The sequence below is a fragment of the Rhineura floridana genome, chromosome 3 (genome assembly GCF_030035675.1).
Source record: "Rhineura floridana isolate rRhiFlo1 chromosome 3, rRhiFlo1.hap2, whole genome shotgun sequence".
Lineage (NCBI taxonomy): Eukaryota > Metazoa > Chordata > Lepidosauria > Squamata > Rhineuridae > Rhineura > Rhineura floridana.
Window position 1 is genome coordinate 27892867 of NC_084482.1, and position 18772 is coordinate 27911638.

The window sequence follows — 18772 nt, forward strand, 5'->3', positions numbered from 1 at the left end:
AAAGTTTGCGGAACCTGTTTCCCTGCTCTAGATTCTGAACAAGCTGCAGAAACCTGAGTGCAGCTCAGGAGAGAAAAAGCAGGAAAAAAGTGTGACCCGCGGGTCAGGATTTTTTCAAAGAAATGAAAAGAATCCAAAGCGTCTCAATCTCATGTCATATGATGCCCGAGATCCGAAAGGGCAGAAAAAGTTTGCAGAACCTGTTTCCCTGCTCTAGATTCTGAACAAGCTACAAGAAACCTGAGTGCTGCTCAGGAGAAAAAAAGCAGGCAAAAAGTGTGACCCGCGGGTAAGGATTTTTTCAAAAATATGAAAAGTATCCAAAGCGTCTCAAACTCACGTCATATGATGCCCGAGATCCGAAAGGGCAGAAAAAGTTTGCGGAACCTGTTTCCCTGCTCTAGATTCTGAACAAGCTGCAGAAACCTGAGTGCAGCTCAGGAGAGAAAAAGCAGGAAAAAAGTGTGACCCGCGGGTCAGGATTTTTTCAAAAAAATGAAAAGTATCCAAAGCATCTCAAACTCGAGTCATATGATGCCCGAGATCCGAAAGGGCAGAAAAAGTTTGCGGAACCTGTTTCCCTGCTCTAGATTCTGAACAAGCTGCAGAAACCTGAGTTCAGCTCAGGAGAGAAAAAGAAGTCAAAAAGTGTGACCCGCGGGTCAGAATTTTTTCAAAAAAATGAAAAGTATCCAAAGCGTCTCAAACTCGTGTCATATGATGCCCGAGATCCGAAAGGGCAGAAATAGTTTGCGGAACCTGTTTCCCTGCTCTAGATTCTGAACAAGCTGCAGAAACCTGAGTGCAGCTCAGGAGAGAAAAAGCAGGAAAAAAGTGTGACCCGCGGGTCAGGATTTTTTCAAAAAAATGAAAAGTATCCAAAGCGTCTCAAACTCGAGTCATATGATGCCCGAGATCCGAAAGGGCAGAAAAAGTTTGCAGAACCTGTTTCCCTGCGCTAGATTGTGAACAAGCTACAAGAAACCTGAGTGCTGCTCAGGAGAGAAAAAGCAGGCAAAAAGTGTGACCCGCGGGTCAGGATTTTTTCAAAAAAATGAAAAGTATACGAAGCGTCTCAAACTCTCGTCATATGATGCCTGAGATCCAAAAGGGCAGAAAAAGTTTGCGGAACCTGTTTCCCTGCTCTAGATTCTGAACCAGCTGCAGAAACCTGAGTGCAGCTCAGGAGAGAAAAAGCAGGCAAAAAGTGTGACCCGCGGGTCAGGATTTTTTCAAAGAAATGAAAAGAATCCAAAGCGTCTCAATCTCGTGTCATATGATGCCCGAGATCCGAAAGGGCAGAAAAAGTTTGCGGAACCTGTTTCCCTGCTCTAGATTCTGAACAAGCTACAAGAAACCTGAGTGCTGCTCAGGAGAGAAAAAGAAGTCAAAAAGTGTGACCCACGGGTCAGGATTTTATCAAAAAAATGAGAAGTATCGAAAGCGTCTCAAACTTGCGTCATATGATGCCCGAGATCCGAAAGAGCAGAAAAAGTTTGCGGAACCTGTTTCCCTGCTCTAGATTCTGAACAAGCTGCAGAAATGTGAGTGCACCTCAGGAGAGAAAAAGAAGGCAAAAAGTGTGACCCGCGGGTCAGGATTTTTTCAAAAAAATGAAAAGTATCCAAAGCGTCTCAAACTCGTGTCATATGATGCCCGAGATCCGAAAGGGCAGAAAAAGTTTGCGGATCCTGTTTCCCTGCTCTAGATTCTGAACAAGCTACAAGAAACCTGAGTGCAGCTCAGGAGAGAAAAAGCAGGAAAAAAGTGTGACCCGCGGGTCAGGATTTTTTCAAAAAAATGAAAAGTATCCAAAGCGTCTCAAACTCGAGTCATATGATGCCCGAGATCCGAAAGGGCAGAAAAAGTTTGCAGAACCTGTTTCCCTGCGCTAGATTGTGAACAAGCTACAAGAAACCTGAGTGCTGCTCAGGAGAGAAAAAGCAGGCAAAAAGAGTGACCCGCGGGTCAGGATTTTTTCAAAAAAATGAAAAGTATACGAAGCGTCTCAAACTCTCGTCATATGATGCCTGAGATCCAAAAGGGCAGAAAAAGTTTGCGGAACCTGTTTCCCTGCTCTAGATTCTGAACCAGCTGCAGAAACCTGAGTGCAGCTCAGGAGAGAAAAAGCAGGAAAAAAGTGTGACCCGCGGGTCAGGATTTTTTCAAAGAAATGAAAAGAATCCAAAGCGTCTCAATCTCGTGTCATATGATGCCCGAGATCCGAAAGGGCAGAAAAAGTTTGCGGAACCTGTTTCCCTGCTCTAGATTCTGAACAAGCTACAAGAAACCTGAGTGCTGCTCAGGAGAGAAAAAGCAGGCAAAAAGTGTGACCCGCGGGTCAGGATTTTTTCAAAAATATGAAAAGTATCCAAAGCGTCTCAAACTCTCGTCATATGATGCCCGAGATCCGAAAGGGCAGAAAAAGTTTGCGGAACCTGTTTCCCTGCTCTAGATTCTGAACAAGCTGCAGAAACCTGAGTGCAGCTCAGGAGAGAAAAAGCAGGAAAAAAGTGTGACCCGCGGGTCAGGATTTTTTCAAAGAAATGAAAAGAATCCAAAGCGTCTCAATCTCATGTCATATGATGCCCGAGATCCGAAAGGGCAGAAAAAGTTTGCAGAACCTGGTTCCCTGCTCTAGATTCTGAACAAGCTACAAGAAACCTGAGTGCTGCTCAGGAGAAAAAAAGCAGGCAAAAAGTGTGACCCGCGGGTAAGGATTTTTTCAAAAATATGAAAAGTATCCAAAGCGTCTCAAACTCACGTCATATGATGCCCGAGATCCGAAAGGGAGGAAAAAGTTTGCGGAACCTGTTTCCCTGCTCTAGATTCTGAACAAGCTGCAGAAACCTGAGTGCAGCTCAGGAGAGAAAAAGCAGGAAAAAAGTGTGACCCGCGGGTCAGGATTTTTTCAAAAAAATGAAAAGTATCCAAAGCATCTCAAACTCGAGTCATATGATGCCCGAGATCCGAAAGGGCAGAAAAAGTTTGCGGAACCTGTTTCCCTGCTCTAGATTCTGAACAAGCTGCAGAAACCTGAGTTCAGCTCAGGAGAGAAAAAGAAGTCAAAAAGTGTGACCCGCGGGTCAGAATTTTTTCAAAAAAATGAAAAGTATCCAAAGCGTCTCAAACTCGTGTCATATGATGCCCGAGATCCGAAAGGGCAGAAATAGTTTGCGGAACCTGTTTCCCTGCTCTAGATTCTGAACAAGCTGCAGAAACCTGAGTGCAGCTCAGGAGAGAAAAAGCAGGAAAAAAGTGTGACCCGCGGGTCAGGATTTTTTCAAAAAAATGAAAAGTATCCAAAGCGTCTCAAACTCGCGTCATATGATGCCCGAGATCCGAAAGGGCAGAAAAAGTTTGCGGAACCTGTTTCCCTGCTCTAGATTCTGAACAAGCTGCAGAAACCTGATTGCAGCTCCTGAGAGAAAAAGCAGGCAAAAAGTGTGACCCGCGGGTCAGGATTTTTTCAAAAATATGAAAAGTATCCAAAGCGTCTCAAACTCACGTCATATGATGCCCGAGATCCGAAAGGGCAGAAAAAGTTTGCGGAACCTGTTTCCCTGCTCTAGATTCTGAACAAGCTGCAGAAACCTGAGTGCATATCAGGAGAGAAAAAGCAGGAAAAAAGTGTGACCCGCGGGTCAGGATTTTTTCAAAAAAATGAAAAGTATCCAAAGCATCTCAAACTCGTGTCATATGATGCCCGAGATCCGAAAGGGCAGAAAAAGTTTGCGGAACCTGTTTCCCTGCTCTAGATTCTGAACAAGCTGCAGAAACCTGAGTGCAGCTCAGGAGAGAAAAAGCAGGAAAAAAGTGTGACCCCGCGGGTCAGGATTTTTTCAAAAAAATGAAAAGTATCCAAAGCGTCTCAAACTCGAGTCATATGATGCCCGAGATCCGAAAGGGCAGAAAAAGATTGCGGAACCTGTTTCCCTGCTCTAGATTCTGAACAAGCTGCAGAAACCTGAGTGCAGCTCAGGAGAGAAAAAGAAGTCAAAAAGTGTGACCCGCGGGTCAGAATTTTTTCAAAAAAATGAAAAGTATCCAAAGCGTCTCAAACTCGCGTCATATGATGCCTGAGATCCGAAAGGGCAGAAAAAGTTTGCGGAACCTGTTTCCCTGCTCTAGATTCTGAACAAGCTGCAGAAACCTGAGTGCAGCTCAGGAGAGAAAAAGCAGGAAAAAAGTGTGACCCGCAGGTCAGGATTTTTTCAAAAAAATGAAAAGTATCCAAAGCGTCTCAAACTCGAGTCATATGATGCCCGAGATCCGAAAGGGCAGAAAAAGTTTGCAGAACCTGTTTCCCTGCGCTAGATTCTGAACAAGCTACAAGAAACCTGAGTGCACCTCAGGAGAGAAAAAGCAGGCAAAAAGTGTGACCCGCGGGTCAGGATTTTTTCAAAAAAATGAAAAGGATATGAAGCGTCTCAAACTCTCGTCATATGATGCCTGAGATGCAAAAGGGCAGAAAAAGTTTGCGGAACCTGTTTCCCTGCTCTAGATTCTGAACCAGCTGCAGAAACCTGAGTGCAGCTCTGGAGAGAAAAAGCAGGAAAAAAGTGTGACCCGCGGGTCAGGATTTTTTCAATGAAATGAAAAGAATCCAAAGCGTCTCAATCTCGTGTCATATGATGCCCGAGATCCGAAAGGGTAGAAAAAGTTTGCGGAACCTGTTTCCCTGCTCTAGATTCTGAACAAGCTACAAGAAACCTGAGTGCTGCTCAGGAGAGAAAAAGCAGGCAAAAAGTGTGACCCGCGGGTAAGGATTTTTTCAAAAATATGAAAAGTATCCAAAGCGTCTCAAACTCACGTCATATGATGCCCGAGATCCGAAAGGGCAGAAAAAGTTTGCGGAACCTGTTTCCCTGCTCTAGATTCTGAACAAGCTGCAGAAACCTGAGTGCAGCTCAGGAGAGAAAAAGCAGGAAAAAAGTGTCACCCGCGGGTCAGGATTTTTTCAAAAAAATGAAAAGTATCCAAAGCGTCTCAAACTCGCGTCATATGATGCCCGAGATCCGAAAGGGCAGAAAAAGTTTGCGGAACCTGTTTCCCTGCTCTAGATTCTGAACAAGCTGCAGAAACGTGAGTGCACCTCAGGAGAGAAAAAGCAGGCAAAAAGTGTGACCCGCGGGTCAGGATTTTTTCAAAAAAATGAAAAGTATCCAAAGCGTCTCAAACTCGTGTCATATGATGCCCGAGATCTGAAAGGGCAGAAAAAGTTTGCGGAACCTGTTTCCCTGCTCTAGATTCGGAACAAGCTACAAGAAACCTGAGTGTAATTCAGGAGAGAAAAAGCAGGCAAAAAGTGTGACCCGCGGGTCAGGAATTTTTCAAAAACATGAAAAGTATTCAAAGGGTCTCAAACTCGTGTCATATGATGCCCGAGATCCGAAAGGGCAGAAAAAGTTTGTGGAACCTGTTTCCCTGCTCTAGATTCTGAACAAGCTACAAGAAACCTGAGTGCACCTCAGGAGAGAAAAAGCAGGCAAAAAGTGTGACCCGCGGGTCAGGATTTTTTCAAAAAAATGAAAAGTATCCAAAGCGTCTCAAACTCGTGTCATATGATGCCCGAGATCCGAAAGGATAGAAAAAGTTTGCGGAACCTGTTTCCCTGCTCTAGATTCTGAACAAGCTGCAGAAACCTGAGTGCACCTCAGGAGAGAAAAAGCAGGAAAAAAGTGTGACCCGCGGGTCAGGATTTTTTCAAAAAAATGGAAAGTATCCAGAGCGTCTCAAACTCATGTCATATGATGCCCGAGATCCGAAAGGGCAGAAAAAGTTTGCGGAATCTGTTTCCCTGCTCTAGATTCTGAACAAGCTACAAGAAACCTGAGTGCTGCTCAGGAGAGAAAAAGCAGGCAAAAAGTGTGACCCGCGGGTCAGGATTTTTTCAAAAAAATGAAAAGCATCCAAAGCGTCTCAAACTCGTGTCATATGATGCCCGAGATCCGAAAGGCAGAAAAAGTTTGCGGAACCTGTTTCCCTGCTCTAGATTCTGAACAAGCTGCAGAAACCTGAGTGCAGCTCAGGAGAGAAAAAGCAGGCAAAAAGTGTGACCCGCGGGTCAGGATTTTTTCAAAAAAATGAGAAGTATCGAAAGCGTCTCAAACTCGTGTCATATGATGCCCGAGATCCGAAAGGGCAGAAAAAGTTTGCGGAACCTGTTTCCCTGCTCTAGATTCTGAACAAGCTGCAGAAACCTGAGTGCACCTCAGGAGAGAAAAAGCAGGAAAAAAGTGTGACCCGCGGGTCAGGATTTTTTCAAAAAAATGAAAAGTATCCAAAGCGTCTCAAACTCGCGTCATATGATGCCCGAGATCCGAAAGGGCAGAAAAAGTTTGCGGAACCTGTTTCCCTGCTCTAGATTCTGAACAAGCTGCAGAAACCTGAGTGCAGCTCAGGAGAGAAAAAGCAGGCAAAAAGTGTGACCCGCGGGTCAGGATTTTTTCAAAAAAAATGAGAAGTATCGAAAGCGTCTCAAACTCTCGTCATATGATGCCCGAGATCCGAAAGGGCAGAAAAAGTTTGCGGAACCTATTTCCCTGCTCTAGATTCTGAACAAGCTGCAGAAATGTGAGTGCACCTCAGGAGAGAAAAAGCAGGCAAAAAGTGTGACCCACGGGTCAGGATTTTTTCAAAAAAATGAAAAGTATCGAAAGCGTCTCAAACTCGTGTCATATGATGCCCGAGATCCGAAAGGGCAGAAAAGGTTTGCAGATCCTGTTTCCCTGCTCTAGATTCTGAACAAGCTACAAGAAACCTGAGTGCTGCTCAGGAGAGAAACAGCAGGCAAAAAGTGTGACCCGCGGGTCAGGATTTTTTCAAAAAAATGAAAAGCATCCAAAGCGTCTCAAACTCGCGTCATATGATGCCCGAGATCCGAAAGGGCAGAAAAAGTTTGCGGAACCTGTTTCCCTGCTCTAGATTCTGAACAAGCTGCAGAAACCTGAGTGCACCTCAGGAGAGAAAAAGCAGGAAAAAAGTGTGACCCGCGGGTCAGGATTTTTTCAAAAAAATGAAAAGTATCCAAAGCGTCTCAAACTCGCGTCATATGATGCCCGAGATCCGAAAGGGCAGAAAAAGTTTGCGGAACCTGTTTCCCTGCTCTAGATTCTGAACAAGCTGCAGAAACCTGAGTGCAGCTCAGGAGAGAAAAAGCAGGCAAAAAGTGTGACCCGCGGGTCAGGATTTTTTCAAAAAAAATGAGAAGTATCGAAAGCGTCTCAAACTCTCGTCATATGATGCCCGAGATCCGAAAGGGCAGAAAAAGTTTGCGGAACCTATTTCCCTGCTCTAGATTCTGAACAAGCTGCAGAAATGTGAGTGCACCTCAGGAGAGAAAAAGCAGGCAAAAAGTGTGACCCACGGGTCAGGATTTTTTCAAAAAAATGAAAAGTATCGAAAGCGTCTCAAACTCGTGTCATATGATGCCCGAGATCCGAAAGGGCAGAAAAGGTTTGCAGATCCTGTTTCCCTGCTCTAGATTCTGAACAAGCTACAAGAAACCTGAGTGCTGCTCAGGAGAGAAACAGCAGGCAAAAAGTGTGACCCGCGGGTCAGGATTTTTTCAAAAAAATGAAAAGCATCCAAAGCGTCTCAAACTCGCGTCATATGATGCCCGAGATCCGAAAGGGCAGAAAAAGTTTGCGGAACCTGTTTCCCTGCTCTAGATTCTGAACAAGCTGCAGAAACCTGAGTGCAGCTCAGGAGAGAAAAAGCAGGAAAAAGTGTGACCCGCGGGTCAGGATTTTTTCAAAAAAATGAAAAGTATCCAAAGCGTCTCTAGCTCGCGTCATATGATGCCCGAGATCCGAAAGGGCAGAAAAAGTTTGCGGAACCTGTTTCCCTGCTCTAGATTCTGAACAAGCTGCAGAAACCTGAGTGCAGCTCAGGAGAGAAAAAGCAGGCAAAAAGTGTGACCCGCGGGTCAGGATTTTTTCAAAAAAATGAAAAGCATCCAAAGCGTCTCAAACTCGCGTCATATGATGCCCGAGATCCGAAAGGGCAGAAAAAGTTTGCGGAACCTGTTTCCCTGCTCTAGATTCTGAACAAGCTGCAGAAACCTGAGTGCAGCTCAGGAGAGAAAAAGCAGGCAAAAAGTGTGACCCGCGGGTCAGGATTTTTTCAAAAAAATGAGAAGTATCGAAAGCGTCTCAAACTCGTGTCATATGATGCCTGAGATCCGAAAGGGCAGAAAAAGTTTGCGGAACCTGTTTCCCTGCTCTAGATTCTGAACAAGCTGCAGAAATGTGAGTGCACCTCAGGAGAGAAAAAGCAGGCAAAAAGTGTGACCCGCGGGTCAGGATTTTTTCAAAAAAATGAAAAGTATCCAAAGAGTCTCTAGCTCGCGTCATATGATGCCCGAGATCCGAAAGGGCAGAAAAAGTTTGCGGAACCTGTTTCCCTGCTCTAGATTCTGAACAAGCTGCAGAAACCTGAGTGCAGCTCAGGAGAGAAAAAGCAGGCAAAAAGTGTGACCCGCGGGTCAGGATTTTTTCAAAAAAATGAAAAGTATCCAAAGCGTCTCAAACTCGAGTCATATTATGCCCGAGATCCGAAAGGGCAGAAAAAGTTTGCGGAACCTGTTTCCCTGCTCTAGATTCTGAACAAGCTACAAGAAACCTGAGTGCACCTCAGGAGAGAAAAAGCAGGCAAAAAGTGTGACCCGCGGGTCAGGATTTTTTCAAAAAAATGAAAAGTATCCAAAGCGTCTCAAACTCGCGTCATATGATGCCCAAGATCCGAAAGGGCAGAAAAAGTTTGCGGAACCTGTTTACCTGCTCTAGATTCTGAACAAGCTGAAGAAACCTGAGTGCAGCTCAGGAGAGAAAAAGAAGTCAAAAAGTGTGACCCGCGGGTCAGGATTTATTCTAAAAAATGAAAAGTATCCAAAGCGTCTCAAACTCACGTCATATGATGCCCGAGATCCAAAAGGGCAGAAAAAGTTTGCGGAACCTGTTTCCCTGCTCTAGATTCTGAACAAGCTGCAGAAATGTGAGTGCACCTCAGGAGAGAAAAAGCAGGCAAAAAGTGTGACCCGCGGGTCAGGATTTTTTTAAAAAAATGAAAAGTATCCAAAGCGTCTCAAACTCGCGTCATATGATGCCCGAGATCCGAAAGGGCAGAAAAAGTTTGCGGAACCTGTTTCCCTGCTCTAGATTCTGAACAAGCTGCAGAAACCTGAGTGCAGCTCAGGAGAGAAAAAGCAGGAAAAAAGTGTGACCCGCTGGTCAGGATTTTTTCAAAACAATGAAAAGTATCCAAAGCATCTCAAACTCGTGTCATATTATGCCCGAGATCTGAAAGGGCAGAAAAAGTTTGCGGAACCTGTTTCCCTGCTCTAGATTCTGAGCAACCTACAAGAAACCTGAGTGCACCTCAGGAGAGAAAAAGCAGGCAAAAAGTGTGACCCGCGGGTCAGGATTTTTTCAAAAAAATGAAAAGTATCCAAAGCATCTCAAACTCGAGTCATATGATGCCCGAGATCCGAAAGGGCAGAAAAAGTTTGCGGAACCTGTTTCCCTGCTCTAGATTCTGAACAAGCTGCAGAAACCTGAGTGCAGCTCAGGAGAGAAAAAGAAGTCAGAAAGTGTGACCCGCGGGTCAGGATTTATTCTAAAAAATGAAAAGAATCCAAAGCGTCTCAAACTCACGTCATATGATGCCCGAGATCCGAAAGGGCAGAAAAAGTTTGCGGAACCTGTTTCCCTGCTCTAGATTCTGAACAAGCTGCAGAAATGTGAGTGCACCTCAGGAGAGAAAAAGCAGGCAAAAAGTGTGACCCGCGGGTCAGGATTTTTTCAAAAAAATGAAAAGTATCCAAAGCGTCTCAAACTCGCGTCATATGATGCCCGAGATCCGAAAGGGCAGAAAAAGTTTGCGGAACCTGTTTCCCTGCTCTAGATTCTGAACAAGCTGCAGAAACCTGAGTGCAGCTCAGGAGAGAAAAAGCAGGAAAAAAGTGTGACCCGCGGGTCAGGATTTTTTCAAAACAATGAAAAGTATCTAAAGCGTCTCAAACTCGTGTCATATTATGCCCGAGATCTGAAAGGGCAGAAAAAGTTTGCGGAACCTGTTTCCCTGCTCTAGATTGTGAGCAACCCACAAGAAACCTGAGTGCACCTCAGGAGAGAAAAAGCAGGCAAAAAGTGTGACCCGCGGGTCAGGATTTTTTCAAAAAAATGAAAAGTATCCAAAGCGTCTCAAACTCACATCATATGATGCCCGAGATCCAAAAGGGCAGAAAAAGTTTGCGGAACCTGTTTCCCTGCTCTAGATTCTGAACAAGCTGCAGAAATGTGAGTGCACCTCAGGAGAGAAAAAGCAGGCAAAAAGTGTGACCCGCGGGTCAGGAGTTTTTCAAAATAATGAAAAGTATCCAAAGCGTCTCAAACTCGCGTCATATGATGCCCGAGATCCGAAAGGGCAGAAAAAGTTTGCGGAACCTGTTTCCCTGCTCTAGATTCTGAACAAGCTGCAGAAACCTGAGTGCAGCTCAGGAGAGAAAAAGAAGTCAAAAAGTGTGACCCGCGGGTCAGGATTTTTTCAAAAAAATGAGAAGTATCGAAAGCGTCTCAAACTCGCGTCATATGATGCCCGAGATCCGAAAGGGCAGAAAAAGTTTGCGGAACCTGTTTCCCTGCTCTAGGTTCTGAACAAGCTGCAGAAACCTGAGTGCAGCTCAGGAGAGAAAAAGCAGGGGAAAAGTGTGACCCGCGGGTCAGGATTTTTTCAAAAAAATGAAAAGTATCCAAAGCGTCTCAAACTCGCGTCATATGATGCCCGAGATCCAAAAGGGCAGAAAAAGTTTGCGGAACCTGTTTCCCTGCTCTAGATTCTGAACAAGCTGCAGAAACCTGAGTGCAGCTCAGTAGAGAAAAAGCAGGCAAAAAGTGTGACCCGCGGGTCAGGATTTTTTCAAAAAAATGAAAAGTATCCAAAGCGTCTCAAACTCGTGTCATATGATGCCCGAGATCCGAAAGGGCAGAAAAGGTTTGCGGATCCTGTTTCCCTGCTCTAGATTCTGAACAAGCTACAAGAAACCTGAGTGCACCTCAGGAGAGAAAAAGCAGGCAAAAAGTGTGACCCGCGGGTCAGGATTTTTTCAAAACAATGAAAAGTATCCAAAGCGTCTCAAACTCGCGTCATATGATGCCCGAGATCCGAAAGGGCAGAAAAAGTTTGCGGAACCTGTTTCCCTGCTCTAGATTCTGAACAAGCTGCAGAAACCTGAGTGCAGCTCAGGAGAGAAAAAGAAGTCAAAAAGTGTGACCCGCGGGTCAGGATTTTTTCAAAAAAATGAAAAGTATCCAAAGCGTCTCAAACTCACGTCATATGATGCCCGAGATCCGAAAGGGCAGAAAAAGTTTGCGGAACCTGTTTCCCTGCTCTAGGTTCTGAACAAGCTGCAGAAACCTGAGTGCAGCTCAGGAGAGAAAAAGCAGGGGAAAAGTGTGACCCGCGGGTCAGGATTTTTTCAAAAAAATGAAAAGTATCCAATGCGTCTCAAACTCGCGTCATATGGTGCCCGAGATCCGAAAGGGCAGAAAAAGTTTGCGGAACCTGTTTCCCTACTCTAAATTCTGAACAAGCTGCAGAAACCTGAGTGCAGCTCAGGAGAGAAAAAGCAGGCAAAAAGTGTGACCCGCGGGTCAGGATTTTTTCAAAAAAATGAAAAGTATCCAAAGCGTCTCAAACTCGAGTCATATGATGCCCGAGATCCGAAAGGGCAGAAAAAGTTTGCGGAACCTGTTTCCCTGCTCTAGATTCTGAACAAGCTGCAGAAACCTGAGTGCAGCTCAGGAGAGAAAAAGCAGGAAAAAAGTGTGACCCGCGGGTCAGAATTTTTTCAAAAAAATGAAAAGTATCCAAAGCGTCTCAAACTCGCGTCATATGATGCCCGAGATCCGAAAGGGCAGAAAAAGTTTGCGGAACCTGTTTCCCTGCTCTAGATTCTGAACAAGCTGCAGAAATGTGAGTGCACCTCAGGAGAGAAAAAGCAGGCAAAAAGTGTGACCCGCGGGTCAGGATTTTTTCAAAAAAATGAAAAGTATCGAAAGCGTCTCAAACTCGCGTCATATGATGCCCGAGATCCGAAAGGGCAGAAAAAGTTTGCGGAACCTGTTTCCCTGCTCTAGATTCTGAACAAGCTGCAGAAACCTGAGTGCAGCTCAGGAGAGAAAAAGCAGGCAAAAAGTGTGACCCACGGGTAAGGATTTTTTCAAAAATATGAAAAGTATCCAAAGCGTCTCAAACTCACGTCATATGATGCCCGAGATCCGAAAGGGCAGAAAAAGTTTGCGGAACCTGTTTCCCTGCTCTAGATTCTGAACAAGCTGCAGAAACCTGAGTGCACCTCAGGAGAGAAAAAGCAGGAAAAAAGTGTGACCCGCGGGTCAGGATTTTTTCAAAAAAATGAAAAGTATCCAAAGCGTCTCAAACTCGTGTCATATGATGCCCGAGATCCGAAAGGGCAGAAAAAGTTTGCGGAACCTGTTTCCCTGCTCTAGATTCTGAACAAGCTGCAGAAACCTGAGTGCAGCTCAGGAGAGAAAAAGCAGGAAAAAAGTGTGACCCGCGGGTCAGGATTTTTTCAAAAAAATGAAAAGTATCCAAAGCGTCTCAAACTCGAGTCATATGATGCCCGAGATCCGAAAGGGCAGAAAAAGTTTGCGGAACCTGTTTCCCTGCTCTAGATTCTGAACAAGCTGCAGAAACCTGAGTGCAGCTCAGGAGAGAAAAAGAAGTCAAAAAGTGTGACCCGCGGGTCAGAATTTTTTCAAAAAAATGAAAAGTATCCAAAGCGTCTCAAACTCGCGTCATATGATGCCCGAGATCCGAAAGGGCAGAAAAAGTTTGCGGAACCTGTTTCCCTGCTCTAGATTCTGAACAAGCTGCAGAAACCTGAGTGCAGCTCAGGAGAGAAAAAGCAGGAAAAAAGTGTGACCCGCGGGTCAGGATTTTTTCAACAAAATGAAAAGTATCCAAAGCGTCTCCATCTCGCGTCATATGATGCCCGAGATCCGAAAGGGCAGAAAAAGTTTGCGGAACCTGTTTCCCTGCTCTAGATTCTGAACAAGCTGCAGAAACCTGAGTGCAGCTCAGGAGAGAAAAAGCAGGAGAAAAGTGTGACCCGCAGGTCAGGATTTTTTCAAAGAAATGAAAGAATCCAAAGCGTCTCAATCTCGTGTCATATGATGCCCGAGATCCGAAAGGGCAGAAAAAGTTTGCGGAACCTGTTTCCCTGCTCTAGATTCTGAACAAGCTGCAGAAACCTGAGTGCAGCTCAGGAGAGAAAAAGCAGGAAAAAAGTGTGACCCGCGGGTCAGGATTTTTTCAAAAAAATGAAAAGTATCCAAAGCGTCTCAAACTCGAGTCATATGATGCCCGAGATCCGAAAGGGCAGAAAAAGTTTGCGGAACCTGTTTCCCTGCTCTAGATTCTGAACAAGCTGCAGAAACCTGAGTGCAGCTCAGGAGAGAAAAAGAAGTCAAAAAGTGTGACCCGCGGGTCAGAATTTTTTCAAAAAAATGAAAAGTATCCAAAGCGTCTCAAACTCGCGTCATATGATGCCCGAGATCCGAAAGGGCAGAAAAAGTTTGCGGAACCTGTTTCCCTGCTCTAGATTCTGAACAAGCTGCAGAAACCTGAGTGCAGCTCAGGAGAGAAAAAGCAGGAAAAAAGTGTGACCCGCGGGTCAGGATTTTTTCAACAAAATGAAAAGTATCCAAAGCGTCTCAAACTCGCGTCATATGATGCCCGAGATCCGAAAGGGCAGAAAAAGTTTGCGGAACCTGTTTCCCTGCTCTAGATTCTGAACAAGCTGCAGAAACCTGAGTGCAGCTCAGGAGAGAAAAAGCAGGAAAAAAGTGTGACCCGCGGGTCAGGATTTTTTCAAAAAAATGAAAAGTATCCAAAGCGTCTCAAACTCGAGTCATATGATGCCCGAGATCCGAAAGGGCAGAAAAAGTTTGCGGAACCTGTTTCCCTGCTCTAGATTCTGAACAAGCTGCAGAAACCTGAGTGCAGCTCAGGAGAGAAAAAGAAGTCAAAAAGTGTGACCCGCGGGTCAGAATTTTTTCAAAAAAATGAAAAGTATCCAAAGCGTCTCAAACTCGCGTCATATGATGCCCGAGATCCGAAAGGGCAGAAAAAGTTTGCGGAACCTGTTTCCCTGCTCTAGATTCTGAACCAGCTGCAGAAACCTGAGTGCAGCTCAGGAGAGAAAAAGCAGGAAAAAAGTGTGACCCGCGGGTCAGGATTTTTTCAAAGAAATGAAAGAATCCAAAGCGTCTCAATCTCGTGTCATATGATGCCCGAGATCCGAAAGGGCAGAAAAAGTTTGCGGAACCTGTTTCCCTGCTCTAGATTCTGAACAAGCTGCAGAAACCTGAGTGCAGCTCAGGAGAGAAAAAGCAGGAAAAAAGTGTGACCCGCGGGTAAGGATTTTTTCAAAAATATGAAAAGTATCCAAAGCGTCTCAAACTCATGTCATATGATGCCCGAGATCCGAAAGGGCAGAAAAAGTTTGCGGAACCTGTTTCCCTGCTCTAGATTCTGAACAAGCTGCAGAAACCTGAGTGCAGCTCAGGAGAGAAAAAGCAGGAAAAAAGTGTGACCCGCGGGTCAGGATTTTTTCAAAAAAATGAGAAGTATCGAAAGCGTCTCAAACTCGCGTCATATGATGCCCGAGATCCGAAAGGGCAGAAAAAGTTTGCGGAACCTGTTTCCCTGCTCTAGATTCTGAACAAGCTGCAGAAACGTGAGTGCACCTCAGGAGAGAAAAAGCAGGCAAAAAGGGTGACCCCGCGGGTCAGGATTTTTTCAAAAAAATGAAAAGTATCCAAAGCGTCTCAAACTCATGTCATATGATGCCCGAGATCCGAAAGGGCAGAAAAAGTTTGCGGAACCTGTTTCCCTGCTCTAGATTCTGAACAAGCTGCTAGAAACCTGAGTGCAGCTCAGGAGAGAAAAAGAAGGCAAAAAGTGTGACCCGCGGGTCAGGATTTTTTCAAAAAAATGAAAAGTATCCAAAGCGTCTCAAACTCGTGTCATATGATGCCCGAGATCTGAAAGGGCAGAAAAAGTTTGCGGAACCTGTTTCCCTGCTCTAGATTCGGAACAAGCTACAAGAAACCTGAGTGTACCTCAGGAGAGAAAAAGCAGGCAAAAAGTGTGACCCGCGGGTCAGGAATTTTTCAAAAACATGAAAAGTATTCAAAGGGTCTCAAACTCGTGTCATATGATGCCCGAGATCCGAAAGGGCAGAAAAAGTTTGTGGAACCTGTTTCCCTGCTCTAGATTCTGAACAAGCTACAAGAAACCTGAGTGCACCTCAGGAGAGAAAAAGCAGGAAAAAAGTGTGACCCGTGGGTCAGGATTTTTTCAAAAAAATGGAAAGTATCCAGAGCGTCTCAAACTCATGTCATATGATGCCCGAGATCCGAAAGGGCAGAAAAAGTTTGCGGAACCTGTTTCCCTGCTCTAGATTCTGAACAAGCTAGAAGAAACCTGAGTGCTGCTCAGGAGAGAAAAAGCAGGCAAAAAGTGTGACCCGCGGGTCAGGATTTTTTCAAAAAAATGAAAAGCATCCAAAGCGTCTCAAACTCGCGTCATATGATGCCCGAGATCCGAAAGGGCAGAAAAAGTTTGCGGAACCTGTTTCCCTGCTCTAGATTCTGAACAAGCTGCAGAAACCTGAGTGCAGCTCAGGAGAGAAAAAGCAGGCAAAAAGTGTGACCCGCGGGTCAGGATTTTTTCAAAAAAATGAGAAGTATCGAAAGCGTCTCAAACTCGTGTCATATGATGCCTGAGATCCGAAAGGGCAGAAAAAGTTTGCGGAACCTGTTTCCCTGCTCTAGATTCTGAACAAGCTACAAGAAACCTGAGTGCTGCTCAGGAGAGAAAAAGCAGGCAAAAAGTGTGACCCGCGGGTCAGGATTTTTTCAAAGAAATGAAAAGAATCCAAAGCGTCTCAAACTCGTGTCATATGATGCCCGAGATCCAAAAGGGCAGAAAAAGTTTGCGGAACCTGTTTCCCTGCTCTAGATTCTGAACAAGCTACAAGAAACCTGAGTGCTGCTCAGGAGAGAAAAAGCAGGCAAAAAGTGTGACCCGCGGGTAAGGATTTTTTCAAAAAAATGAAAAGTATCCAAAGCGTCTCAAACTCACGTCATATGATGCCCGAGATCCGAAAGGGCAGAAAAAGTTTGCGGAACCTGTTTCCCTGCTCTAGATTCTGAACAAGCTGCAGAAACCTGAGTGCACCTCAGGAGAGAAAAAGCAGGAAAAAAGTGTGACCCGCGGGTCAGGAGTTTTTCAAAAAAATGAAAAGTATCCAAAGCGTCTCAAACTCGCGTCATATGATGCCCGAGATCCGAAAGGGCAGAAAAAGTTTGCGGAACCTGTTTCCCTGCTCTAGATTCTGAACAAGCTGCAGAAACCTGAGTGCACCTCAGGGGAGAAAAAGCAGGAAAAAAGTGTGACCCGCGGGTCAGGATTTTTTCAAAAAAATGAAAAGTATCCAAAGCGTCTCAAACTCGAGTCATATTATGCCCGAGATCCAAAAGGGCAGAAAAAGTTTGCGGAACCTGTTTCCCTGCTCTAGATTCTGAACAAGCTACAAGAAACCTGAGTGCACCTCAGGAGAGAAAAAGCAGGCAAAAAGTGTGACCCGCGGGTCAGGATTTTTTCAAAAAAATGAAAAGTATCCAAAGCGTCTCAAACTCGCGTCATATGATGCCCGAGATCCGAAAGGGCAGAAAAAGTTTGCGGAACCTGTTTCCCTGCTCTAGATTCTGAACAAGCTGCAGAAATGTGAGTGCACCTCAGGAGAGAAAAAGCAGGCAAAAAGTGTGACCCGCGGGTCAGGATTTTTTCAAAAAAATGAAAAGTATCCAAAGCGTCTCAAACTCGCGTCATATGATGCCCGAGATCCGAAAGGGCAGAAAAAGTTTGCGGAACCTGTTTCAATGCTCTAGATTCTGAACAAGCTGCAGAAACCTGAGTGCAGCTCAGGAGAGAAAAAGCAGGAAAAAAGTGTGACCCGCGGGTCAGGATTTTTTCAAAACAATGAAAAGTATCCAAAGCGTCTCAAACTCGTGTCATATTATGCCCGAGATCCGAAAGGGCAGAAAAAGTTTGCGGAACCTGTTTCCCTGCTCTAGATTCTGAACAAGCTGAAGAAACCTGAGTGCAGCTCAGGAGAGAAAAAGAAGTCAAAAAGTGTGACCCGCGGGTCAGGATTTATTCTAAAAAATGAAAAGTATCCAAAGCGTCTCAAACTCACGTCATATGATGCCCGAGATCCGAAAGGGCAGAAAAAGTTTGCGGAACCTGTTTCCCTGCTCTAGATTCTGAACAAGCTGCAGAAATGTGAGTGCACCTCAGGAGAGAAAAAGCAGGGAAAAAGTCTGACCCGCGGGTCAGGATTTTTGCAAAAAAATCAAAAGTATCCAAAGCGTCTCAACCTCGCGTCATATGATGCCCGAGATCCGAAAGGGCAGAAAAAGTTTGCGGAACCTGTTTCCCTGCTCTAGATTCTGAACAAGCTGCAGAAACCTGAGTGCAGCTCAGGAGAGAAAAAGCAGGAAAAAAGTGTGACCCGCGGGTCAGGATTTTTTCAAAACAATGAAAAGTATCCAAAGCATCTCAAACTCGCGTCATATGATGCCCGAGATCCGAAAGGGCAGAAAAAGTTTGCGGAACCTGTTTCCCTGCTCTAGATTCTGAACAAGCTGCAGAAACCTGAGTGCACCTCAAGGGAGAAAAAGCAGGAAAAAAGTGTGACCCGCGGGTCAGGATTTTTTCAAAAAAATGAAAAGTATCCAAAGCGTCTCAAACTCGAGTCATATTATGCCCGAGATCCGAAAGGGCAGAAAAAGTTTGCGGAACCTGTTTCCCTGCTCTAGATTCTGAACAAGCTGCAGAAACCTGAGTGCAGCTCAGGAGAGAAAAAGCAGGAGAAATGTGTGACCCGCAGGTCAGGATTTTTTCAAAAAAATGAAAAGTATCCAAAGCGTCTCAAACTCACGTCATATGATGCCCGAGATCCGAAAGGGCAGAAAAAGTTTGCGGAACCTGTTTCCCTGCTCTAGATTCTGAACAAGCTGCAGAAATGTGAGTGCACCTCAGGAGAGAAAAAGTAGGCAAAAAGTGTGACCCGCGGGTCAGGATTTTTTCAAAAAAATGAAAAGTATCCAAAGCGTCTCAAACTCGCGTCATATGATGCCCGAGATCCGAAAGGGCAGAAAAAGTTTGCGGAACCTGTTTCCCTGCTCTAGATTCTGAACAAGCTGCAGAAACCTGAGTGCACCTCAAGGGAGAAAAAGCAGGAAAAAAGTGTGACCCGCGGGTCAGGATTTTTTCAAAAAAATGAAAAGTATCCAAAGCGTCTCAAACTCGAGTCATATTATGCCCGAGATCCGAAAGGGCAGAAAAAGTTTGCGGAACCTGTTTCCCTGCTCTAGATTCTGAACAAGCTGCAGAAACCTGAGTGCAGCTCAGGAGAGAAAAAGCAGGAGAAATGTGTGACCCGCAGGTCAGGATTTTTTCAAAAAAATGAAAAGTATCCAAAGCGTCTCAAACTCACGTCATATGATGCCCGAGATCCGAAAGGGCAGAAAAAGTTTGCGGAACCTGTTTCCCTGCTCTAGATTCTGAACAAGCTGCAGAAATGTGAGTGCACCTCAGGAGAGAAAAAGTAGGCAAAAAGTGTGACCCGCGGGTCAGGATTTTTTCAAAAAAATGAAAAGTATCCAAAGCGTCTCAA